The sequence below is a fragment of the Ascidia mentula genome, chromosome 2, assembly GCF_947561715.1.
Source record: "Ascidia mentula chromosome 2, kaAscMent1.1, whole genome shotgun sequence".
Taxonomy (NCBI): Eukaryota; Metazoa; Chordata; class Ascidiacea; order Phlebobranchia; family Ascidiidae; genus Ascidia; species Ascidia mentula.
The window spans coordinates 18,414,596-18,442,020 of NC_138567.1; the positions used below are offsets into that span (position 1 = coordinate 18,414,596).

At 38.3% G+C, this 27,425-nt stretch overlaps 2 long non-coding RNA genes across 2 annotated transcripts; both read right to left on the bottom strand.

The window, feature by feature from the left end:
* Positions 1-12,720: 12,720 nt before the first annotated feature.
* LOC145889871 (uncharacterized) lies at positions 12,721-13,723 on the bottom strand. Its single transcript, XR_014399539.1, has 3 exons — positions 13,528-13,723; positions 13,087-13,460; positions 12,721-12,793 (listed from the first exon to the last, which is right to left on the bottom strand). It is a non-coding gene; the product is annotated as an uncharacterized LOC145889871 (long non-coding RNA).
* A 3,909-nt stretch (positions 13,724-17,632) lies between these two features.
* LOC145889756 (uncharacterized) lies at positions 17,633-27,002 on the bottom strand. The gene is made up of 6 exons (XR_014399528.1): positions 26,907-27,002; positions 25,015-25,106; positions 23,182-23,273; positions 21,349-21,440; positions 19,516-19,607; positions 17,633-17,715 (listed from the first exon to the last, which is right to left on the bottom strand). It is a non-coding gene; the product is annotated as an uncharacterized LOC145889756 (long non-coding RNA).
* Between the last annotated feature and the right edge of the window lie 423 nt (positions 27,003-27,425).

Consider the following 27,425-nt stretch of genomic DNA (forward strand, 5'->3'; position numbering starts at 1 on the left):
ATTATCGCCCATATGTTGCCAGCAAGATACCTGATGTTATTGGGAATGGAGAATCAGCACCAGTAATTCATTCAGAACAAACTATGTTGTTTGTACACCAATTTGCCTGGCAGCACAGATTGCTTATTCGTTATGGGCAAGATATTTGTTTACTGGATGCTACATACAAAACATCCAAATATGCCCTTCCTTTATTTTTTCTTTGTGTAAAAACAAATGTTGGCTACCAAGTTGTGGCCAGCTTCATTACACAAAATGAACGGCAATTGGACATTGAAGAGGCACTGTCCATCTTAAAATCTTGGTCACCTTCTTGGAAACCAAGTTTCTTTATGGTTGACAAATGTGACGCAGAAATACATGCAATTGAAAGTGTTTTTGCGGGTATACATGTTCCTCTCTGTAGTTTGTAAGACATAATTTGATGAGATAAATTTACTTACAGATACAAATGTCCTTATTTGTGATTTCCATCGAGAACAGGCATGGGAAAGATGGGTAAGAAAGTCTGACAATAATGTTGGCCAACATAAAGACGAAGTGCTTTCACTAATGAGAAATATAACAAGTGCTGAATGTGAAGAGAGCTATGAAAAAGCATTGCAGCTCTTGCAGTCAAGCCCACATTGGAAAAACAATGTAAAACTGCAAAAGTACTTCACTAATATTTGGCTAAAAGAAAAAAAAGTATGTTATATAGCAGTTACAAAATAGTTTCATAATGTAAAAACCAACAAATTATAGCGATGGTTATGGTTACATCGAGCCGATCAGTTGAAGGTCCTCATTCGCACAAACAATGGTGTGGAGAGACAAAATCGTGTTTTAAAAGAATGTCATGTCAGATTTAGGACAGACAAGTCTCTGTCTGGTCTGATTACAATTCTGCACAAAGAATTCCTGCCAAATGATGGAACAAGTAAGTTAAAATATTACATGGTAAAAATGAAATATACAGAATATATTTTATGCAGGTATAAACAAGAAAACTTAAGATCTTCAAGCAATTATAGAAGTTACCACAAAAACATTCCCACAAAAACATCAGCCAAGGAAGGTGGTAAAACATTGCATAAAACGTATAGGAGAGTCTGAAAATGTTGAGGCAAGTAAAATTTGTAGACTAGGAGATGATGTTGTTACTGTTGCAAGCAGTTCCACTTTAAGTGATTTTTTGAATTAGGGGACATTGAAAGACTGGATGCCTGTGAGGGGGTTTTCGAAAACATGCCAAATGCTGTTTCCCATCCACTTCCATACTGGGATGAAAATATACTTAAAATTAAACAACAATTCCGTTCTCCTTCTTGCAAAGTAGTAGGTTAGTGTCAATTTTTTCCATAAATAATGTTAATTGTAGTGATGGACTTTTTATCCATAAAGGATGTTAATTATAGTGATGAACTTTTTGCCAGGAAGTTGGTGTATTTTTTGAATGTTTGTTGTTGTGTCTTTTGTTTAAAACTAGTGGTTAGTGTGAAATGTGCAGTGATAGATGCGGCCATTATGTTGTGTGGTTGATATTTTTTGTATGTGGAGCTATTTATGTTGATTTTATCAGAAAAATTTAGACAGTCATGTGTAGACTAAAAATTCAGTCTGCACAAGGTTTATGTGAATTTGCTGAGTGAATAGGTGGTATTTCATGGTCTTTTGTTCTGACATGAAAGAATCATGGTAAACCAACCTTATTTTCTCAGAGACTAACATCAGCTGTTAAATCAGCTTTTACTAATTTCAAGATCTGTTGTTATAGTTAGAGGTGGAGGATCTTGTGAGACATGCATAGCAATGTTAAAAGGTAAAAGTACAGAATCTTGTGTCTCTGTAAATGAACTGAAAAGTGCAACAGGAAATGTAAAACAATAAGTTTATTGCAGCAATATTTTTATCTAAGACATCAAATGTTTTAGAGCGATGAAAGTAGTAGAAAGTCTGTCTTTAATGAATGGCAAAAATTATTCTTTGAGCACCAAAAGTTAAATTTACAAGAACCTGTTACAAGACGGGAGGTATCATCCTGACATAATTAGATGGGCTGTTGAGTTTTACTCTAGATCACCAGCAGCATACGAACATGTCAGAACCAGTGGTGTTTTAATTTTACCATCAACTTCAACAATCAAACAATATCGGTCAGTCTGCAAAAAGTTTATTTTGAATTGCTTGTATTTTTAAACATATAACACAATTTATTCAAGAAATTGTATTTCGCCAAAACCTGGTATAAACATGCTTGCACTACGTGAAAATGGCCCCCTGCCATCTTATTTAACGCTCGATGAAATGAAAAGTATAACAATTCTATCTGCAGCATATCTCTGTTTTATCTTCAACAATTATTTGCAGTTCGTGAAAATCTTGTTATAAAAGATGGCAAATTGGTTGGGTTTGTAGATATTCCGGAAGGCGGAGGTTGCAATGACTTGAAACTGGCAACCCACATCCTTGGTTTGTAAATCGCTTTTTTATAATGCACTATTTGTGATTTATACAATCAGTCACTGAATTTCAGTGTTTTATGTGAGATCCATACAAGCGAGAGCTGTCTCTTCCACTTGCTTGGTACCCTACCAACACCGCTCCAGCAGAGCAGCTGGCTTTAATTTTTTGGAATATTTTACATGATTGTGAAACCAGAAATGTTAATATTCATGCAGTTGTTGCAGATGGATCTGCTACCAACAGAAAGTTTTTTAAATTAATTTCCGGCATGGACAACATTTCCATTACAAAAGCTCTAACAGCTCCGAATCCATTCACAGAGGAACAAAGGATGGTATTTTTATGTTCAGACCCATCTCACTTGTTAAAAGTATTGGGAAACTTTTTTTTCCTGGGGCCAACTGACTTTCAAAATATGTGTAATTTTATGTAGACAACAAGAAATTCGCTATTTGCGTCCAAACCAACTAGTTCAAGATACATGAATATGGAAGGACACGGTAAAGATATCTTGTGGACCCATATAAAGGAATTGTATAAATTGGAAAAAAGTTCTACACTTTTGTCTTGTACCAGATTAACAGATGCCCATATAAATCTAAATCCATTCACAAAAGTTAGTAGTACTGTGCCAGAAAAAGCCATATTATCAACATTTGATATGTTTTTTTTTTTCATAGATGAAAGTAAGCTTGGCAAGAGACACTCTTAGCTGGAAAGTTGGAAACTGCCTCAAAATGATCCCACAGGCAATGGGCACTGCTAATTATGTACTGCTATTTGCAAAGTAAACACACTGAAACCTTCTATATTCATTTGTTTTTTTTGCATTTAATCCAAAACATCTTTTTCTACAAGGTGGTTCGATATCGTAAATAGCACTATACCGATTCGAAATATGATGGATGACAGAATCATTTGGTTGAAAACTACATTTGTCAGCACATTGCAAAATTGGCAGGTAATCCAAATAGATCAAATTGTTTTAAATTTAAATATACATTACATTTTCTATGTATTGTAGGCTAGTGTTAAAACTGCTGAAAAAAGACGCATTATGGCATATCCTACTTTGGAAGGCCTTTTGTTCACGACTTTTAGTCTAATTGGTGTTTGCCAACAGCTTCTTGAAATAAATAGTTTGGAGTATGTGTTACTGCATACCTTTACCCAAGATGTGTTGGAAGCATTTTTTGGGAACATAGTAAGTACCATGATTTTTGTGTGATTCAAACAAAACTCAGAAAATGTTCAGAGACAACTTGGCCGGCGGTCTTCAAATCCAGACATTTCTCAAGTATCTTATGGCATGCAACACATTTTACAACGAAAAATTATTAAAAAAATTAAGGGTGGAAGCACAACCCATGGAGCCAAAAACTCATGGATAACAGTATCTAATGAGCCAATGCCCAAGAAGGGGCGAATTGCTTAAACTTTTTGGTTCTTATGTACATAATTTATTGTTTTATATATTTGTTTATCAATTGTTAAAATCTGTGAAAAAGATAAACAGCAAGAAACACACAAGACTGTTTATTGTCACCACTAGTAGGGTTTCAACATGCGCTAGGTTTTGTCCCATTGATACAATAAGGTAAGACACATTTAAACATATTTGTAATAATCACCTTACTTGCTACATTTGTTTTTCAGGTCACCCCGCAGTCCTTTGGATTGTTTACAAGTTTTACCTAGCATTTTTTCCACAAGTTTCTTTGAAAAAGTGTGAGATAAAACACGGACAAACAATTTAACTATATAAGTCACGACTTTATCGACCATATCAACCTCCTTTTTGCACACAGATTTGAGTGTGTCAATTAGAAGCATAAAATAGTTGCAAGCACACACTGATTCCGCCAATAAAACAAAGTCCACTTTTCCTGGGGCTTGATTAACTTCTTTAGTAGTTAAATATATACCTTTTGGAGCAAGTGTAATAAATCTTCTGATGGATATTTAAGGCAACCACTTTTGAATTCCATTATTTTAATTAATTTCCCCTGTGGCTGTGTTGCTTGCAGGAAATCCAAAACTTCAGTACATGTAAACTTTTTTTGGGCCTTCTGCAGTGTATAACCTCCCAAGTATTCAATAATATCATTTTCTTTTTCACCTATTTCCCCGTATGCTTTTTCAACAGGTTGCACAACTGGTAGTTTGACAATAGCCTGCATTATCTTTAATAAAACATGAGCCGCATTGCACTGATTAAGTCCTTCTGCAAAGTATTTTTGCGCATTTTTACAAATTTTTGGATAATGTGATATGATATCAGACATTTTGTTTTTTTCATTTGTTAACCTGGACCATTCAAGAACAATCTCTTCACCAGATTTTGACAGATGAACGTTATATTTAATTAACGTTTCAGATACGTTTGCTGTAAATGTAGCTGCCTCCGCGTGATCGCCGTCAAGGTCATCCAGAAGAAGATCGTTTATGACTTCAACGGTCATAACATCATGCCAAATGGACTGGGTAATTGCGAACTCCATTTTCATCAATAAAAATATTTGCTATCGCCTGTACAAACTATCACAAGTTGTCTGCCAGAGACATACGACTTCAGTTTAGCGTAATCTACTAGTCAGTAAGCAACTACAAAATGCAACAAACTTAACAAAACAAGCAAAGTAACTTACAGCTACATTATTTTAATGTTATAATTTGCAATAACAGTTTTAAGTTCGCTTAACTTCCGTCACTACATTAAGTTTAGCTGCAGAAAACCGTGTTTTCAAATGTCAACCAGACAGTATTAGAGCAGATGCAACCATGCATGACCGAGACAATCAGTCGGCCTACTATATGTTTAGTATACTATGGTGATAGCCTTGAAAACAAGATTTTTGGGATTTAATACTGATATGCGGCCTCAGGGAAATTAGCCATTCTGTATACTGCGCAATGTGTGTCAAATTTATGCTTAAATTTGTAAGTTTATGTATTTCGAGGAACATGGAAAGGTTTTCAAGCATCTCCAGTCACTTATTGCCACCTAGTGACAAAAAAACATTTTTTCACCGCTTTATGTGCATGAATATGTGTGGCTAGTTCTTCAATCACAGGCATTTAAATGGCCCAAAAAATTGGTTTAAGAGCATGAATTCTCTGCATGAACAGTCCGCAACACATTTCGGGTTGATTTTACCACAGAGCTTTGATGATTTTTCTTTATTTATCATGGCATTTTTGCATTAGCTATCTTTTTCCCAATATCAATTTGACTTAATAATAATGCTTGCAATTGCTCAAATCAAATGTTACTACACTTTACTTTGTCATAATTAATTAACAAAATTGCTTATTTAACTCTGAGCCATATTTATTACCCCAGAGAGAAGTGCTCCATCACCATATGATTGATGCTTTATACAAACGGATTCACTGCTTACACCACTGAAACCTGCAATGTTCAACATTTTCTGGGTTTGTGCTACTATTTTACCAGTAAAGTTGCTCCTAGTTTGGTTTATCAATTGATTTTAAGCAAATAAATGCATTGCATGGTCTTGTATGCAAGTTAATAACACAATTCTCATGTAATTTTCATGGTGTTGAGATGTTCATAATTTCCTACCACATTGTATGCCCCCTAATTGACCTTTGGATGTTGATTAATTAACACTTGTGTCATGTAATTAAGCATTGGACATGCAGATTGCAGATGGTTGTTGCATGACTGTCTCATGATATTTGGTTCCATTCTATGTGACCGGTTTGGGGCTTGAAGCATCATCCTCTGTCTATCAGTTGCCTTGGCGGTAAATCTTTTGACAAGGCCATTTTCTGTTGTTTAGGTGGTGTTAGAAAAACAGCTACAACTCTGGATCCGATGATCAAACAGGTGTGAAACTTCACAATGTAATAGTTGAATGGCTCATGTATTGGACTTCAGAGAACAATTGCGATTCTGGGCGGGTGCGCCACTATTAAGACCGCATATCAGTAATTCTATCAAAATAGTTTTGCCCGCGGGGAATGCCCGTCTTGTACTCCCCTGTCATAGAGAGTCTCAGTTTCGTCCCAAGGCAACCGGTGATGCATTGGTGTCAATTTTCTGGATGAATGAGCAAGAAGTCACATGGTGTAGCCAGGGCGATTTTCAACGTGTTTGGTGCAGTTTTAGTGCAGTTTTTGCTCTTCTCAGTCAGTCAGACGTTTGGTGCAGGGTGCTGTGAAAAGTTTAGTTGAAACCCATCAAAATTTTCAAGGGGATGTAGCTCAAAATTGAATCACAGAAGTATACCTTAATTTGTGATTTTATGTTAGGCCCGCCTCTTGGCTACGCCGTAAGGTGAAAATTAGTTGCAAGAAAGTTGCTTAAAGCACCCCCTAGGGGTCATTTCGTCCCCCGATCAGTCATTATTTTAGCTAAATGGGCTGCAAAAAAATGTAAGATGGTTTTGCGAAAAAATGAATCGCAAAAACCTCATTCAATTTGCAATTTAATGTTGGCCCTAACCCTTTTCTACGCAATGGAAAAAAAATTGTCACAGGAAAGTTGCTTTGGTTGCCCCCTGGGACTGTTTTTGCTATCCTATAGGACAAAAGATCCTCCTGGAGGCTCCTCGGATCCTTGCTGTGTTTTGGCGGATGCAGCTGCAACTATTTTTTTTTCTCTATGAATAATACTCTCTGGGGTAATAAATATGGCTCAGAGTTAAATAAGCAATTTTGTTAATTAGTGATGACCACGTAAAATGTAGTAACATTTGATTCAAGCAATTGCAAGCATCGATTACTAAAGCAAATTGATATTGGGAAAGATAGCAAATGCAAAATGCCATTATGAATGAAAAAAATCATCAAAGCTCTGACAGAAATACTGACATGCTGTCTTAAATAGTGGGGAACCCGGCCAAAATTTCAATTGCCCTTTGAAGTCCAATGCATGGGTCATTCAACTTACACAATGTGAAGTTTCAAACCTGTTTGATCATCGAGTCCAGGTAAATGGCTGTGTTTACAACACCATCTAATCAACACAAAAAAGCCTTGTCAACAGAGTTACCACCAAGACACTCATGGACATAGGATGATGCTTCCAGCCCTAAACCGGTCACATGGAATGGAACCAAATATCATGAGACAGTCATGCAACAACCATCTGCAATCTGCATGTCCAAACCTTAATTACATGACACAAGTGTTAATTAATCAACATCCAAAGGTCAATTAGGGGGCATACAATGTGGTAGGAAATTATGAACATCTCAACACCATGAAAATGACATCTGAATGGTGCTGTTAACTTGCTTCAAGACCATTCAAAACCTCTTCATGTTTCTTCAAATACACAAATCTACAAATTTATGCAAACAATTAACATACATTGCACAGTTTAGAAAATGGCAATCAGTATTACATACCAAAAATCATGTTTAGAAGGCTGTCTGTATTAACACCCATACTGAGTGATTTGCTTTTTTGCCCAAAACAATTCATGAGGTCTCTGAACCAAGAAGAACTACTAGTCTATTCAAAGAGGAAGAAAACGATTACAGCTGCATCGGACAAAACACAGCAACGATCTGAGATCCTCCAGGAAAATCTTATGTCCTATAGGATAGCATAAACAGTCCCAGGGGGCTACCAAAGCAACTTTCCTGTAACAATAATTTTTGCTGTAGCCTAGAAAGGGGTTGGGGCCAACATTAAATTGCAAATTTGATGGGGTTTTAGTAATACATTTTTTCACAAAACCAACTTACATTTTTTGATGCCAATTTAGCTAAAATAATGACCCCTGGGGGGCGCTTTAAACAATAACCCCGGAACTAATTTTGACCTGAATGCATAGACAAGAGGCGTGCCTAACAAAAAATCACAAATAAAGGCATACTTCTGTGATTCAGTTTTGAACTACATCACCTTAAACATTTTGATGCTTTTTCAACAAACTTTTTCACAGCACCCAGTACCAAATGACCAGATGACCGAGATGATGATAAAATGCACTAAAACTGCACCTAACACGCTAAAAATCGTCCTGGCAACAGGACGTGCCTTCCTACTCAATCAACAATTAATTTAACTCCAATGCATCAACAGTTTCCTTGTGGCGTAAGTGAGTTTATGAGGACATTTGCAACAGACAAATTTTTTGACAGAAATACTGATATGCGGTTTTAAATTGTGGGGCACCCGGCCAAAATCTCAATTGACCTTTGAAGTCCAATGCATGGGTCATTCAACTTACACAATGTGAAGTTTCAAACCTGTTTGATCATCGAGTCCAGAGCAATGGCTGTTTTTGCAACACCATCTAATCAACACAAAAAGCCTTGTCAACAGAGTTACCACCAAGACAACCCATAGACAGTGGATGATGTTTCCAGCCCCAAACTGGTCACACAGAATGGAACCAAATATCATGAGACAGTCATGCAACAACCATCTGCAATCTGCATGTCCAATGCTTAATTACATGACACAAGTGTTAATTAATCAACATCCAAAGGTCAATTACGGGGCATACAATGTGGTAGGAAATTATGAACATCTCAACACCATGAAAATGACAAAAAAAATGGTGCTGTCAACATGCTTACAAGACCATGCAATGTATTATTTGCTTAAATTAATTGATAAACCAAACTAGGAGCAACTTTACTGGCAAAATAGTAGCACAAACCCAGAAAATGTTGAACATTGCAGGTTTCAGTGGTGTAAGCAGTGAATCCGTTTGTATAAAGCATCATTCATATGGTGATGGAGCACTTCTCTCTGGGGTAATAAATATGGCTCAGAGTTAAATAAGCAATTTTGTTAATTAGTGATGACCACATAAAATGTAGTAACATTTGATTCAAGCAATTGCAAGCATCGATTACTAAAGCAAATTGATATTGGGAAAGATAGCAAATGCAAAATGCCATTATGAATGAAAAAAATCATCAAAGCTCTGACAGAAATACTGACATGCTGTCTTAAATAGTGGGGAACCCGGCCAAAATTTCAATTGCCCTTTGAATTCCAATGCATGGGTCCTTCAATTAACACAATGTGAAGTTTCAAACCTGTTTGATCATCGAGTCCAGGTAAATGGCTGTGTTTGCAACACCATCTAATCAACACAAAAAGCCTTGTCAACAGAGTTACCACCAAGACACTCGTGGACAGAGGATGATGCTTCCAGCCCTAAACCGGTCACATGGAATGGAACCAAATATCATGAGACAATCATGCAACAACCATCTGCAATCTGCATGTCCAATGCTTAATTACATGACACAAGTGTTAATTAATCAACATCAAAAAGCCATTTACGGGGCATACAATGTGGTAGGAAATTATGAACATCTCAACACCATGAAAATGACATCTGAATGGTGCTGTTAACTTGCTTCAAGACCATTCAAAACCTCTTCATGTTTCTTCAAATACACAAATCTACAAATTTATGCAAACAATTAACATACATTGCACAGTTTAGAAAATGGCAATCAGTATTACATACCAAAAATCACGTTTAGAAGGCTGTCTGTATTAACACCCATACTGAGTGATTTGCTTTTTTGCCCAAAACAATTCATGAGGTCTCTGAACCAAGAAGAACTACTAGTCTATTCAAAGAGGAAGAAAACGATTACAGCTGCATCGGACAAAACACAGCAACGATCTGAGATCGTCCAGGAAAATCTTATGTCCTATAGGATAGCATAAACAGTCCCAGGGGGCTACCAAAGCAACTTTCCTGCTGTTGGGTCATTCAACTAACACAATGTGAAGTTTCAAACCTGTTTGATCATCGAGTCCAGAGCAATGGCTGTTTTTGCAACACGATCTAATCAACAGAAAAAAGCCTTGTCAACAGAGTTACCACCAAGACAACCCATAGATAGTGGATGATGCTTCCAGCCCCAAACTGGTCACATAGAATGAAACCAAATGTCGTGAGACAGTCATGCAACAACCATCTGCAATCTGCATGTCCAAACCTTAATTACATGACACAAGTGTTAATTAATCAACATCCAAAGGTCAATTACGGGGCATACAATGTGGTAGGAAATTATGAACATCTCAACACCATGAAAATGATACAAAAATGGTGCTGTTAACTTGCTTACAAGACCATGCAATGTATTATTTGCTTAAAAATAATTAATAAACCAAACTAGGAGCAAGTTTACTGGTAAAATAGTAGCACAAACCCAGAAAATGTTGAACATTGCAGGTTTCAGTGGTGTAAGCAGTGAATCCGTTTGTATGAAGCATCAACCATATGGTGATGGAGCACTTCTCTCTGGGGTAATAAATATGGCTCAGAGTTAAATAAGCAATTTTGTCAATTAGTGATGACCACGTAAAATGTAGTAACATTTGATTCAAGCAATTGCAAGCATCGATTACTAAAGCAAATTGATATTGGGAAAGATTGCAAATGCAAAATGCCATTATGAATCAAAAAAATCATCAAAGCTCTGACAGAAATACTGACATGCTGTCTTAAATAGTGGGGAACCCGGCCAAAATTTCAATTGCCCTTTGAAGTCCAATGCATGGGTCCTTCAATTAACACAATGTGAAGTTTCAAACCTGTTTGATCATCGAGTCCAGGTAAATGGCTGTGTTTGCAACACCATCTAATCAACACAAAAAAGCCTTGTCAACAGAGTTACCACCAAGACACTCATGGACAGAGGATGATGCTTCCAGCCCTAAACCGGTCACATGGAATGGAACCAAATATCATGAGACAGTCATGCAACAACCATCTGCAATCTGCATGTCCAAACCTTAATTACATGACACAAGTGTTAATTAATCAACATCCAAAGGTCAATTACGGGGCATACAATGTGGTAGGAAATTATGAACATCTCAACACCATGAAAATGACATCTGAATGGTGCTGTTAACTTGCTTCAAGACCATTCAAAACCTCTTCATGTTTCTTCAAATACACAAATCTACAAATTTATGCAAACAATTAACATACATTGCACAGTTTAGAAAATGGCAATCAGTATTACATACCAAAAATCATGTTTAGAAGGCTGTCTGTATTAACACCCATACTGAGTGATTTGCTTTTTTGCCCAAAACAGTTCGTGAGGTCTCTGAACCAAGAAGAACTACTAGTCTATTCAAAGAGGAAGAAAACGATTACAGCTGCATCGGACAAAACACAGCAACGATCTGAGATCCTCCAGGAAAATCTTATGTCCTATAGGATAGCATAAACAGTCCCAGGGGGCTACCAAAGCAACTTTCCTGTAACAATAATTTTTGCTGTAGCCTAGAAAGGGGTTGGGGCCAACATTAAATTGCAAATTTGATGGGGTTTTAGTAATACATTTTTTCACAAAACCAACTTACATTTTTTGATGCCAATTTAGCTAAAATAATGACCCCTGGGGGGCGCTTTAAACAATAACCCCGGAAATAATTTTGACCTGAATGCATAGACAAGAGGCGTGCCTAACAAAAAATCACAAATAAAGGCATACTTCTGTGATTCAGTTTTGAACTACATCACCTTAAACATTTTGATGCTTTTTCAACAAACTTTTTCACAGCACCCAGTACCAAATGACCAGATGACCGAGATGATGAAAAAATGCACTAAAACTGCACCTAACACGCTAAAAATCGTCCTGGCAACAGGACGTGCCTTCCTACTCAATCAACAATTAATTTAACTGCAATGCATCAACAGTTTCCTTGTGGCGTAAGTGAGTTTATGAGGACATTTGCAACAGACAAATTTTTTGACAGAAATACTGATATGCGGTTTTAAATTGTGGGGCACCCGGCCAAAATCTCAATTGACCTTTGAAGTCCAATGCATGGGTCATTCAACTTACACAATGTGAAGTTTCAAACCTGTTTGATCATCGAGTCCAGAGCAATGGCTGTTTTTGCAACACCATCTAATCAACACAAAAAGCCTTGTCAACAAGGTTACCACCAAGACAACCCATAGACAGTGGATGATGCTTCCAGCCCCAAACTGGTCACATGGAATGGAACCAAATATCATGAGACAGTCATGCAACAACCATCTGCAATCTGCATGTCCAATACTTAATTACATGACACAAGTGTTAATTAATTCAACATCCAAAGGTCAATTACGGGGCATACAATGTGGTAGGAAATTATGAACATCTCAACACCATGAAAATGACAAAAAAATGGTGCTGTTAACATGCTTACAAGACCATGCAATGTATTATTTGCTTAAATTAATTGATAAACCAAACTAGAAGCAACTTTACTGGTAAAATAGTAGCACAAACCCAGAAAATGTTGAACATTGCAGGTTTCAGTGGTGTAAGCAGTGAATCCGTTTGTATGAAGCATCATTCATATGGTGATGGAGCACTTCTCTCTGGGGTAATAAATATGGCTCAGAGTTAAATAAGCAATTTTGTTAATTAGTGATAACCACGTAAAATGTAGTAACATTTGATTCAAGCAATTGCAAGCATCGATTACTAAAGCAAATTGATATTGTGAAAGATAGAAAATGCAAAATGCCATTATGAATGAAAAAAATCATCAAAGCTCTGACAGAAATACTGACATGCTGTCTTAAATAGTGGGGAACCCGGCCAAAATTTCAATTGCCCTTTGAAGTCCAATGCATGGGTCCTTCAATTAACACAATGTGAAGTTTCAAACCTGTTTGATCATCGAGTCCAGGTAAATGGCTGTGTTTGCAACACCATGTAATCAACACAAAAAAGCCTTGTCAACAGAGTTACCACCAAGACACTCATGGACAGAGGATGATGCTTCCAGCCCTAAACCGGTCACATGGAATGGAACCAAATATCATGAGACAATCATGCAACAACCATCTGCAATCTGCATGTCCAATGCTTAATTACATGACACAAGTGTTAATTAATCAACATCAAAAAGCCATTTACGGGGCATACAATGTGGTAGGAAATTATGAACATCTCAACACCATGAAAATGACATCTGAATGGTGCTGTTAACTTGCTTCAAGACCATTCAAAACCTCTTCATGTTTCTTCAAATACACAAATCTACAAATTTATGCAAACAATTAACATACATTGCACAGTTTAGAAAATGGCAATCAGTATTACATACCAAAAATCACGTTTAGAAGGCTGTCTGTATTAACACCCATACTGAGTGATTTGCTTTTTTGCCCAAAACAATTCATGAGGTCTCTGAACCAAGAAGAACTACTAGTCTATTCAAAGAGGAAGAAAACGATTACAGCTGCATCGGACAAAACACAGCAACGATCTGAGATCCTCCAGGAAAATCTTATGTCCTATAGGATAGCATAAACAGTCCCAGGGGGCTACCAAAGCAACTTTCCTGCTGTTGGGTCATTCAACTAACACAATGTGAAGTTTCAAACCTGTTTGATCATCGAGTCCAGAGCAATGGCTGTTTTTGCAACACGATCTAATCAACAGAAAAAAGCCTTGTCAACAGAGTTACCACCAAGACAACCCATAGATAGTGGATGATGCTTCCAGCCCCAAACTGGTCACATAGAATGAAACCAAATATCATGAGACAGTCATGCAACAACCATCTGCAATCTGCATGTCCTAACCTTAATTACATGACACAAGTGTTAATTAATCAACATCCAAAGGTCAATTACGGGGCATACAATGTGGTAGGAAATTATGAACATCTCAACACCATGAAAATGACAAAAAAATGGTGCTGTTAACTTGCTTACAAGACCATGCAATGTATTATTTGCTTAAAAATAATTAATAAACCAAACTAGGAGCAAGTTTACTGGTAAAATAGTAGCACAAACCCAGAAAATGTTGAACATTGCAGGTTTCAGTGGTGTAAGCAGTGAATCCGTTTGTATGAAGCATCATTCATATGGTGATGGAGCACTTCTCTCTGGGGTAATAAATATGGCTCAGAGTTAAATAAGCAATTTTGTCAATTAGTGATGACCACGTAAAATGTAGTAACATTTGATTCAAGCAATTGCAAGCATCGATTACTAAAGCAAATTGATATTGGGAAAGATTGCAAATGCAAAATGCCATTATGAATGAAAAAAATCATCAAAGCTCTGACAGAAATACTGACATGCTGTCTTAAATAGTGGGGAACCCGGCCAAAATTTCAATTGCCCTTTGAAGTCCAATGCATGGGTCCTTCAATTAACACAATGTGAAGTTTCAAACCTGTTTGATCATCGAGTCCAGGTAAATGGCTGTGTTTGCAACACCATCTAATCAACACAAAAAAGCCTTGTCAACAGAGTTACCACCAAGACACTCATGGACAGAGGATGGTGCTTCCAGCCCTAAACCGGTCACATGGAATGGAACCAAATGTCATGAGACAGTCATGCAACAACCATCTGCAATCTGCATGTCCAAACCTTAATTACATGACACAAGTGTTAATTAATCAACATCCAAAGGTCAATTACGGGGCATACAATGTGGTAGGAAATTATGAACATCTCAACACCATGAAAATGACATCTGAATGGTGCTGTTAACTTGCTTCAAGACCATTCAAAACCTCTTCATGTTTCTTCAAATACACAAATCTACAAATTTATGCAAACAATTAACATACATTGCACAGTTTAGAAAATGGCAATCAGTATTACATACCAAAAATCACGTTTAGAAGGCTGTCTGTATTAACACCCATACAGAGTGATTTGCTTTTTTGCCCAAAACAATTCATGAGGTCTTTGAACCAAGAAGAACTACTAGTCTATTCAAAGAGGAAGAAAACGATTACAGCTGCATCGGACAAAACACAGCAACGATCTGAGATCCTCCAGGAAAATCTTATGTCCTATAGGATAGCATAAACAGTCCCAGGGGGCTACCAAAGCAACTTTCCTGTAACAATAATTTTTGCTGTAGCCTAGAAAGGGGTTGGGGCCAACATTAAATTGCAAATTTGATGGGGTTTTAGTAATACATTTTTTCACAAAACCAACTTACATTTTTTGATGCCAATTTAGCTAAAATAATGACCCCTGGGGGGCGCTTTAAACAATAACCCCGGAACTAATTTTGACCTGAATGCATAGACAAGAGGCGTGCCTAACAAAAAATCACAAATAAAGGCATACTTCTGTGATTCAGTTTTGAACTACATCACCTTAAACATTTTGATGCTTTTTCAACAAACTTTTTCACAGCACCCAGTACCAAATGACCAGATGATGAAAAAATGCACTAAAACTGCACCTAACACACTAAAAATCGTCCTGGCAACAGGACGTGCCTTCCTACTCAATCAACACTTAATTTAACTCCAATGCATCAACAGTTTCCTTGTGGCGTAAGTGAGTTTCTCTGTGATAGAGGACATTTGCAACAGACAAATATTTTGACAGAAATACTGATATGCGGTTTTAAATTGTGGGGCACCCGGCCAAAATCTCAATTGACCTTTGAAGTCCAATGCATGGGTCATTCAACTTACACAATGTGAAGTTTCAAACCTGTTTGATCATCGAGTCCAGAGCAATGGCTGTTTTTGCAACACCATCTAATCAACACAAAAAGCCTTGTCAACAGAGTTACCACCAAGACAACCCATAGACAGTGGATGATGCTTCCAGCCCCAAACTGGTCACACAGAATGGAACCAAATATCATGAGACAGTCATGCAACAACCATCTGCAATCTGCATGTCCAAACCTTAATTACATGACACAAGTGTTAATTAATTCAACATCCAAAGGTCAATTACAGGGCATACCCACTAGGTGGCAATGAGTGACTGGAGCAGCTTCCAAAGCAGTTTGTGTTCTTCAAAATACATAAGTCTACACACTTTAGGAAAAATCAGACCTATATTGTGCCATTTTAGAAATCTCATTTTTCTTTTAAGGCCGCATCTCACAATTAAATCCTAAAAATTGAGTTTTAGAAGTCATTTGTCATTGTGCACCTGGTTACAGTTTCTCTTGTTTGCCAAAAACAATTGCCGGGTCTGATGACTCATGAAGGGGGACTACTGTTGCTGAACAGAAAAAAAATTGATTGCAGCTGCATTAAGACAGCACATTGGGGGCTTTTGCAAAGGCTAACTGCCAAATTGTCAGTCCCAGGGGGTGTACAAACAGCCCCGCTGGGGCCCCAAGACAGTTACAAGACATCTAATTCTTAATGAATTGTGTGGAGGAGGGTTGGTGGCTTCACTTAATCGCAAATGGAGGGTACTTTCTGTGATTCATTTTTTCACAAAACAAACCTACACTTTTTACTGCTTTTCTTGGGGGCCAAAATAATGGCCAACAGAGGGTCAAAATGCCTCCGGGGGAGCAGTTTAAGTAGTTATTTCGATTATAAATTTGGCCACAATTCCTTGCCTAGGGTCGGCACTAACAGAAAATCACAAATTGAACATACTTTCTGTGATTCATTTCTTCACAAAATCAACCTCAATATTTGGGTAGTTTTTCAGCTACATGTACAACAGCACCCTCTACCAATTTACTGCCTGACTAATAACCCTGAAAACCAAAGTAAAACTGCCCCAAACACGCTGAAAATCGCCCTGGCAACAGCCTGTTCATCTGCGCTCATTCAACCAAAACACTGGCGCCCATGCATGACCCATTGCATTGTTACACATAATTTTACTCTGTTACGCAGGAGTTCGAGAAGGGCATTTCCCAACCGGGAAAGTCTTTTTCATAGAAATACAGAGATGCGGCCTTCGATATGGGGCAATTTCCCAGAATCTCAAATTCCCTATTAAATACAAAACACAGGACCTTCATTGGTTACCATGTGAAGTTTTATGCCTGGTTGACCAGCGGTCCCAGAGTTTCGGCTGTTTTTGTGACACCACCTAGAGTGCTGTATATGGCCCAGTCAACAGCCTTAAAGCAAGTGTGTGTTAGGGGTGGAAAAAAGTGCTTTCTAAACATAAAGTCATTCATATACGTGCACCACAATATCCTACAACTTGCATGGCACCACTCACATGCAGGTACTCATGCCTAATTAAATGCATTAAATGGTAATTGGCCAAAATCCAAAGGCTAGTCAGGTACATGCATATGGTAAAAAATCATACGCGTCTCAAAAACATGAAAACAAGATGAAAGTGATGCCATTAAGTGGCCTGAAAGCACAAGCCAAGTATGTATTTAATAAAAGTTAACAGCATAGCAACACTAGACATTATTTACAGACAAACTAGTGTAAAACAGACCTACAATGTGTTGATGAATTGCATCAGTCCTGATGGTCCAAGTGTCTCAGTTTTTCAGCATGAAGCAACATTTGAATGGCAGCGACTGCCCTCTGTGGCAATAAATATAGTGATAAATTTAAAAAATAATGTCATTTCATTGGTTCTGAACATGCAAAATGTTAATTACAGTTAATTCAGGACTTTGGCAAGCATGGATTACTGACAAAACATCGCGGTAGGTGAGAAAGCATATGTACACAATGCCTTGATGGAAGAGGTACATATCATACAAAGTATCACACAAATTAAACTCGCAATGTGTTGCGGAATGGTAATGCAAGGAATACATGCCTGCCATGCAATTTTTTTCGCCTGTTAATAGTCTGCGCCCCAAGAATTGACTATAGGATTTATGTGCAAAAATCAGCAAAAAAATGGTTTTGTGCCCACTAGCTGGCAATGAGTGACTGGAGCAGCTTCCAAAGCAGTTTGTGTTTTTCAAAATACATAAGTCTACACACTTTAGGAAAAATCAGACCTATATTGTGCCATTTTAGAAATCTCATTTTTCTTTTAAGGCCGCATCTCACAATTAAATCCTAAAAATTGAGTTTTAGAAGTCATTTGTCATTGTGCACCTGGTTACAGTTTCTCTTGTTTGCCAAAAACAATTGCCGGGTCTGATGACTCATGAAGGGGGACTACTATTGCTGAACAGAAAAAAAATTGATTGCAGCTGCATTAAGACAGCACATTGGGGGCTTTTGCAAAGGCTAACTGCCAAATTGTCAGTCCCAGGGGGTGTACAAACAGCCCCGCTGGGGCCCCAAGACAGTTACAAGACATCTAATTCTTAATGAATTGTGTGGAGGAGGGTTGGTGGCTTCACTTAATCGCAAATGGAGGGTACTTTCTGTGATTCATTTTTTCACAAAACAAACCTACACTTTTTACTGCTTTTCTTGGGGGCCAAAATAATGGCCAACAGAGGGTCAAAATGCCTCCGGGGGAGCAGTTTAAGTAGTTATTTCGATTATAAATTTGGCCACAATTCCTTGCCTAGGGTCGGCACTAACAGAAAATCACAAATTGAACATACTTTCTGTGATTCATTTCTTCACAAAATCAACCTCAATATTTGGGTAGTTTTTCAGCTACATGTACAACAGCACCCTCTACCAATTTACTGCCTGACTAATAACCCTGAAAACCAAAGTAAAACTGCCCCAAACACGCTGAAAATCGCCCTGGCAACAGCCTGTTCATCTGCGCTCATTCAACCAAAACACTGGCGCCCATGCATGACCCATTGCATTGTTACACATAATTTTACTCTGTTACGCAGGAGTTCGAGAAGGGCATTTCCCAACCGGGAAAGTCTTTTTCATAGAAATACAGAGATGCGGCCTTCGATATGGGGCAATTTCCCAGAATCTCAAATTCCCTATTAAATACAAAACACAGGACCTTCATTGGTTACCATGTGAAGTTTTATGCCTGGTTGACCAGCGGTCCCAGAGTTTCGGCTGTTTTTGTGACACCACCTAGAGTGCTGTATATGGCCCAGTCAACAGCCTTAAAGCAAGTGTGTGTTAGGGGTGGAAAAAAGTGCTTTCTAAACATAAAGTCATTCATATACGTGCACCACAATATCCTACAACTTGCATGGCACCACTCACATGCAGGTACTCATGCCTAATTAAATGCATTAAATGGTAATTGGCCAAAATCCAAAGGCTAGTCAGGTACATGCATATGGTAAAAAATCATACGCGTCTCAAAAACATGAAAACAAGATGAAAGTGATGCCATTAAGTGGCCTGAAAGCACAAGCCAAGTATGTATTTAATAAAAGTTAACAGCATAGCAACACTAGACATTATTTACAGACAAACTAGTGTAAAACAGACCTACAATGTGTTGATGAATTGCATCAGTCCTGATGGTCCAAGTGTCTCAGTTTTTCAGCATGAAGCAACATTTGAATGGCAGCGACTGCCCTCTGTGGCAATAAATATAGTGATAAATTTAAAAAATAATGTCATTTCATTGGTTCTGAACATGCAAAATGTTAATTACAGTTAATTCAGGACTTTGGCAAGCATGGATTACTGACAAAACATCGCGGTAGGTGAGAAAGCATATGTACACAATGCCTTGATGGAAGAGGTACATATCATACAAAGTATCACACAAATTAAACTCGCAATGTGTTGCGGAATGGTAATGCAAGGAATACATGCCTGCCATGCAATTTTTTTCGCCTGTTAATAGTCTGCGCCCCAAGAATTGACTATAGGATTTATGTGCAAAAATCAGCAAAAAAATGGTTTTGTGCCCACTAGCTGGCAATGAGTGACTGGAGCAGCTTCCAAAGCAGTTTGTGTTCTTCAAAATACATAAGTCTACACACTTTAGGAAAAATCAGACCTATATTGTGCCATTTTAGAAATCTCATTTTTCTTTTAAGGCCGCATCTCACAATTAAATCCTAAAAATTGAGTTTTAGAAGTCATTTGTCATTGTGCACCTGGTTACAGTTTCTCTTGTTTGCCAAAAACAATTGCCGGGTCTGATGACTCATGAAGGGGGACTACTATTGCTGAACAGAAAAAAAATTGATTGCAGCTGCATTAAGACAGCACATTGGGGGCTTTTGCAAAGGCTAACTGCCAAATTGTCAGTCCCAGGGGGTGTACAAACAGCCCCGCTGGGGCCCCAAGACAGTTACAAGACATCTAATTCTTAATGAATTGTGTGGAGGAGGGTTGGTGGCTTCACTTAATCGCAAATGGAGGGTACTTTCTGTGATTCATTTTTTCACAAAACAAACCTACACTTTTTACAGTTTAAGTAGTTATTTCGATTATAAATTTGGCCACAATTCCTTGCCTAGGGTCGGCACTAACAGAAAATCACAAATTGAACATACTTTCTGTGATTCATTTCTTCACAAAATCAACCTCAATATTTGGGTAGTTTTTCAGCTACATGTACAACAGCACCCTCTACCAATTTACTGCCTGACTAATAACCCTGAAAACCAAAGTAAAACTGCCCCAAACACGCTGAAAATCGCCCTGGCAACAGCCTGTTCATCTGCGCTCATTCAACCAAAACACTGGCGCCCATGCATGACCCATTGCATTGTTACACATAATTTTACTCTGTTACGCAGGAGTTCGAGAAGGGCATTTCCCAACCGGGAAAGTCTTTTTCATAGAAATACAGAGATGCGGCCTTCGATATGGGGCAATTTCCCAGAATCTCAAATTCCCTATTAAATACAAAACACAGGACCTTCATTGGTTACCATGTGAAGTTTTATGCCTGGTTGACCAGCGGTCCCAGAGTTTCGGCTGTTTTTGTGACACCACCTAGAGTGCTGTATATGGCCCAGTCAACAGCCTTAAAGCAAGTGTGTGTTAGGGGTGGAAAAAAGTGCTTTCTAAACATAAAGTCATTCATATACGTGCACCACAATATCCTACAACTTGCATGGCACCACTCACATGCAGGTACTCATGCCTAATTAAATGCATTAAATGGTAATTGGCCAAAATCCAAAGGCTAGTCAGGTACATGCATATGGTAAAAAATCATACGCGTCTCAAAAACATGAAAACAAGATGAAAGTGATGCCATTAAGTGGCCTGAAAGCACAAGCCAAGTATGTATTTAATAAAAGTTAACAGCATAGCAACACTAGACATTATTTACAGACAAACTAGTGTAAAACAGACCTACAATGTGTTGATGAATTGCATCAGTCCTGATGGTCCAAGTGTCTCAGTTTTTCAGCATGAAGCAACATTTGAATGGCAGCGACTGCCCTCTGTGGCAATAAATATAGTGATAAATTTAAAAAATAATGTCATTTCATTGGTTCTGAACATGCAAAATGTTAATTACAGTTAATTCAGGACTTTGGCAAGCATGGATTACTGACAAAACATCGCGGTAGGTGAGAAAGCATATGTACACAATGCCTTGATGGAAGAGGTACATATCATACAAAGTATCACACAAATTAAACTCGCAATGTGTTGCGGAATGGTAATGCAAGGAATACATGCCTGCCATGCAATTTTTTTCGCCTGTTAATAGTCTGCGCCCCAAGAATTGACTATAGGATTTATGTGCAAAAATCAGCAAAAAAATGGTTTTGTGCCCACTAGCTGGCAATGAGTGACTGGAGCAGCTTCCAAAGCAGTTTGTGTTCTTCAAAATACATAAGTCTACACACTTTAGGAAAAATCAGACCTATATTGTGCCATTTTAGAAATCTCATTTTTCTTTTAAGGCCGCATCTCACAATTAAATCCTAAAAATTGAGTTTTAGAAGTCATTTGTCATTGTGCACCTGGTTACAGTTTCTCTTGTTTGCCAAAAACAATTGCCGGGTCTGATGACTCATGAAGGGGGACTACTATTGCTGAACAGAAAAAAAATTGATTGCAGCTGCATTAAGACAGCACATTGGGGGCTTTTGCAAAGGCTAACTGCCAAATTGTCAGTCCCAGGGGGTGTACAAACAGCCCCGCTGGGGCCCCAAGACAGTTACAAGACATCTAATTCTTAATGAATTGTGTGGAGGAGGGTTGGTGGCTTCACTTAATCGCAAATGGAGGGTACTTTCTGTGATTCATTTTTTCACAAAACAAACCTACACTTTTTACAGTTTAAGTAGTTATTTCGATTATAAATTTGGCCACAATTCCTTGCCTAGGGTCGGCACTAACAGAAAATCACAAATTGAACATACTTTCTGTGATTCATTTCTTCACAAAATCAACCTCAATATTTGGGTAGTTTTTCAGCTACATGTACAACAGCACCCTCTACCAATTTACTGCCTGACTAATAACCCTGAAAACCAAAGTAAAACTGCCCCAAACACGCTGAAAATCGCCCTGGCAACAGCCTGTTCATCTGCGCTCATTCAACCAAAACACTGGCGCCCATGCATGACCCATTGCATTGTTACACATAATTTTACTCTGTTACGCAGGAGTTCGAGAAGGGCATTTCCCAACCGGGAAAGTCTTTTTCATAGAAATACAGAGATGCGGCCTTCGATATGGGGCAATTTCCCAGAATCTCAAATTCCCTATTAAATACAAAACACAGGACCTTCATTGGTTACCATGTGAAGTTTTATGCCTGGTTGACCAGCGGTCCCAGAGTTTCGGCTGTTTTTGTGACACCACCTAGAGTGCTGTATATGGCCCAGTCAACAGCCTTAAAGCAAGTGTGTGTTAGGGGTGGAAAAAAGTGCTTTCTAAACATAAAGTCATTCATATACGTGCACCACAATATCCTACAACTTGCATGGCACCACTCACATGCAGGTACTCATGCCTAATTAAATGCATTAAATGGTAATTGGCCAAAATCCAAAGGCTAGTCAGGTACATGCATATGGTAAAAAATCATACGCGTCTCAAAAACATGAAAACAAGATGAAAGTGATGCCATTAAGTGGCCTGAAAGCACAAGCCAAGTATGTATTTAATAAAAGTTAACAGCATAGCAACACTAGACATTATTTACAGACAAACTAGTGTAAAACAGACCTACAATGTGTTGATGAATTGCATCAGTCCTGATGGTCCAAGTGTCTCAGTTTTTCAGCATGAAGCAACATTTGAATGGCAGCGACTGCCCTCTGTGGCAATAAATATAGTGATAAATTTAAAAAATAATGTCATTTCATTGGTTCTGAACATGCAAAATGTTAATTACAGTTAATTCAGGACTTTGGCAAGCATGGATTACTGACAAAACATCGCGGTAGGTGAGAAAGCATATGTACACAATGCCTTGATGGAAGAGGTACATATCATACAAAGTATCACACAAATTAAACTCGCAATGTGTTGCGGAATGGTAATGCAAGGAATACATGCCTGCCATGCAATTTTTTTCGCCTGTTAATAGTCTGCGCCCCAAGAATTGACTATAGGATTTATGTGCAAAAATCAGCAAAAAAATGGTTTTGTGCCCACTAGCTGGCAATGAGTGACTGGAGCAGCTTCCAAAGCAGTTTGTGTTCTTCAAAATACATAAGTCTACACACTTTAGGAAAAATCAGACCTATATTGTGCCATTTTAGAAATCTCATTTTTCTTTTAAGGCCGCATCTCACAATTAAATCCTAAAAATTGAGTTTTAGAAGTCATTTGTCATTGTGCACCTGGTTACAGTTTCTCTTGTTTGCCAAAAACAATTGCCGGGTCTGATGACTCATGAAGGGGGACTACTATTGCTGAACAGAAAAAAAATTGATTGCAGCTGCATTAAGACAGCACATTGGGGGCTTTTGCAAAGGCTAACTGCCAAATTGTCAGTCCCAGGGGGTGTACAAACAGCCCCGCTGGGGCCCCAAGACAGTTACAAGACATCTAATTCTTAATGAATTGTGTGGAGGAGGGTTGGTGGCTTCACTTAATCGCAAATGGAGGGTACTTTCTGTGATTCATTTTTTCACAAAACAAACCTACACTTTTTACAGTTTAAGTAGTTATTTCGATTATAAATTTGGCCACAATTCCTTGCCTAGGGTCGGCACTAACAGAAAATCACAAATTGAACATACTTTCTGTGATTCATTTCTTCACAAAATCAACCTCAATATTTGGGTAGTTTTTCAGCTACATGTACAACAGCACCCTCTACCAATTTACTGCCTGACTAATAACCCTGAAAACCAAAGTAAAACTGCCCCAAACACGCTGAAAATCGCCCTGGCAACAGCCTGTTCATCTGCGCTCATTCAACCAAAACACTGGCGCCCATGCATGACCCATTGCATTGTTACACATAATTTTACTCTGTTACGCAGGAGTTCGAGAAGGGCATTTCCCAACCGGGAAAGTCTTTTTCATAGAAATACAGAGATGCGGCCTTCGATATGGGGCAATTTCCCAGAATCTCAAATTCCCTATTAAATACAAAACACAGGACCTTCATTGGTTACCATGTGAAGTTTTATGCCTGGTTGACCAGCGGTCCCAGAGTTTCGGCTGTTTTTGTGACACCACCTAGAGTGCTGTATATGGCCCAGTCAACAGCCTTAAAGCAAGTGTGTGTTAGGGGTGGAAAAAAGTGCTTTCTAAACATAAAGTCATTCATATACGTGCACCACAATATCCTACAACTTGCATGGCACCACTCACATGCAGGTACTCATGCCTAATTAAATGCATTAAATGGTAATTGGCCAAAATCCAAAGGCTAGTCAGGTACATGCATATGGTAAAAAATCATACGCGTCTCAAAAACATGAAAACAAGATGAAAGTGATGCCATTAAGTGGCCTGAAAGCACAAGCCAAGTATGTATTTAATAAAAGTTAACAGCATAGCAACACTAGACATTATTTACAGACAAACTAGTGTAAAACAGACCTACAATGTGTTGATGAATTGCATCAGTCCTGATGGTCCAAGTGTCTCAGTTTTTCAGCATGAAGCAACATTTGAATGGCAGCGACTGCCCTCTGTGGCAATAAATATAGTGATAAATTTAAAAAATAATGTCATTTCATTGGTTCTGAACATGCAAAATGTTAATTACAGTTAATTCAGGACTTTGGCAAGCATGGATTACTGACAAAACATCGCGGTAGGTGAGAAAGCATATGTACACAATGCCTTGATGGAAGAGGTACATATCATACAAAGTATCACACAAATTAAACTCGCAATGTGTTGCGGAATGGTAATGCAAGGAATACATGCCTGCCATGCAATTTTTTTCGCCTGTTAATAGTCTGCGCCCCAAGAATTGACTATAGGATTTATGTGCAAAAATCAGCAAAAAAATGGTTTTGTGCCCACTAGCTGGCAATGAGTGACTGGAGCAGCTTCCAAAGCAGTTTGTGTTCTTCAAAATACATAAGTCTACACACTTTAGGAAAAATCAGACCTATATTGTGCCATTTTAGAAATCTCATTTTTCTTTTAAGGCCGCATCTCACAATTAAATCCTAAAAATTGAGTTTTAGAAGTCATTTGTCATTGTGCACCTGGTTACAGTTTCTCTTGTTTGCCAAAAACAATTGCCGGGTCTGATGACTCATGAAGGGGGACTACTATTGCTGAACAGAAAAAAAATTGATTGCAGCTGCATTAAGACAGCACATTGGGGGCTTTTGCAAAGGCTAACTGCCAAATTGTCAGTCCCAGGGGGTGTACAAACAGCCCCGCTGGGGCCCCAAGACAGTTACAAGACATCTAATTCTTAATGAATTGTGTGGAGGAGGGTTGGTGGCTTCACTTAATCGCAAATGGAGGGTACTTTCTGTGATTCATTTTTTCACAAAACAAACCTACACTTTTTACTGCTTTTCTTGGGGGCCAAAATAATGGCCAACAGAGGGTCAAAATGCCTCCGGGGGAGCAGTTTAAGTAGTTATTTCGATTATAAATTTGGCCACAATTCCTTGCCTAGGGTCGGCACTAACAGAAAATCACAAATTGAACATACTTTCTGTGATTCATTTCTTCACAAAATCAACCTCAATATTTGGGTAGTTTTTCAGCTACATGTACAACAGCACCCTCTACCAATTTACTGCCTGACTAATAACCCTGAAAACCAAAGTAAAACTGCCCCAAACACGCTGAAAATCGCCCTGGCAACAGCCTGTTCATCTGCGCTCATTCAACCAAAACACTGGCGCCCATGCATGACCCATTGCATTGTTACACATAATTTTACTCTGTTACGCAGGAGTTCGAGAAGGGCATTTCCCAACCGGGAAAGTCTTTTTCATAGAAATACAGAGATGCGGCCTTCGATATGGGGCAATTTCCCAGAATCTCAAATTCCCTATTAAATACAAAACACAGGACCTTCATTGGTTACCATGTGAAGTTTTATGCCTGGTTGACCAGCGGTCCCAGAGTTTCGGCTGTTTTTGTGACACCACCTAGAGTGCTGTATATGGCCCAGTCAACAGCCTTAAAGCAAGTGTGTGTTAGGGGTGGAAAAAAGTGCTTTCTAAACATAAAGTCATTCATATACGTGCACCACAATATCCTACAACTTGCATGGCACCACTCACATGCAGGTACTCATGCCTAATTAAATGCATTAAATGGTAATTGGCCAAAATCCAAAGGCTAGTCAGGTACATGCATATGGTAAAAAATCATACGCGTCTCAAAAACATGAAAACAAGATGAAAGTGATGCCATTAAGTGGCCTGAAAGCACAAGCCAAGTATGTATTTAATAAAAGTTAACAGCATAGCAACACTAGACATTATTTACAGACAAACTAGTGTAAAACAGACCTACAATGTGTTGATGAATTGCATCAGTCCTGATGGTCCAAGTGTCTCAGTTTTTCAGCATGAAGCAACATTTGAATGGCAGCGACTGCCCTCTGTGGCAATAAATATAGTGATAAATTTAAAAAATAATGTCATTTCATTGGTTCTGAACATGCAAAATGTTAATTACAGTTAATTCAGGACTTTGGCAAGCATGGATTACTGACAAAACATCGCGGTAGGTGAGAAAGCATATGTACACAATGCCTTGATGGAAGAGGTACATATCATACAAAGTATCACACAAATTAAACTCGCAATGTGTTGCGGAATGGTAATGCAAGGAATACATGCCTGCCATGCAATTTTTTTCGCCTGTTAATAGTCTGCGCCCCAAGAATTGACTATAGGATTTATGTGCAAAAATCAGCAAAAAAATGGTTTTGTGCCCACTAGCTGGCAATGAGTGACTGGAGCAGCTTCCAAAGCAGTTTGTGTTCTTCAAAATACATAAGTCTACACACTTTAGGAAAAATCAGA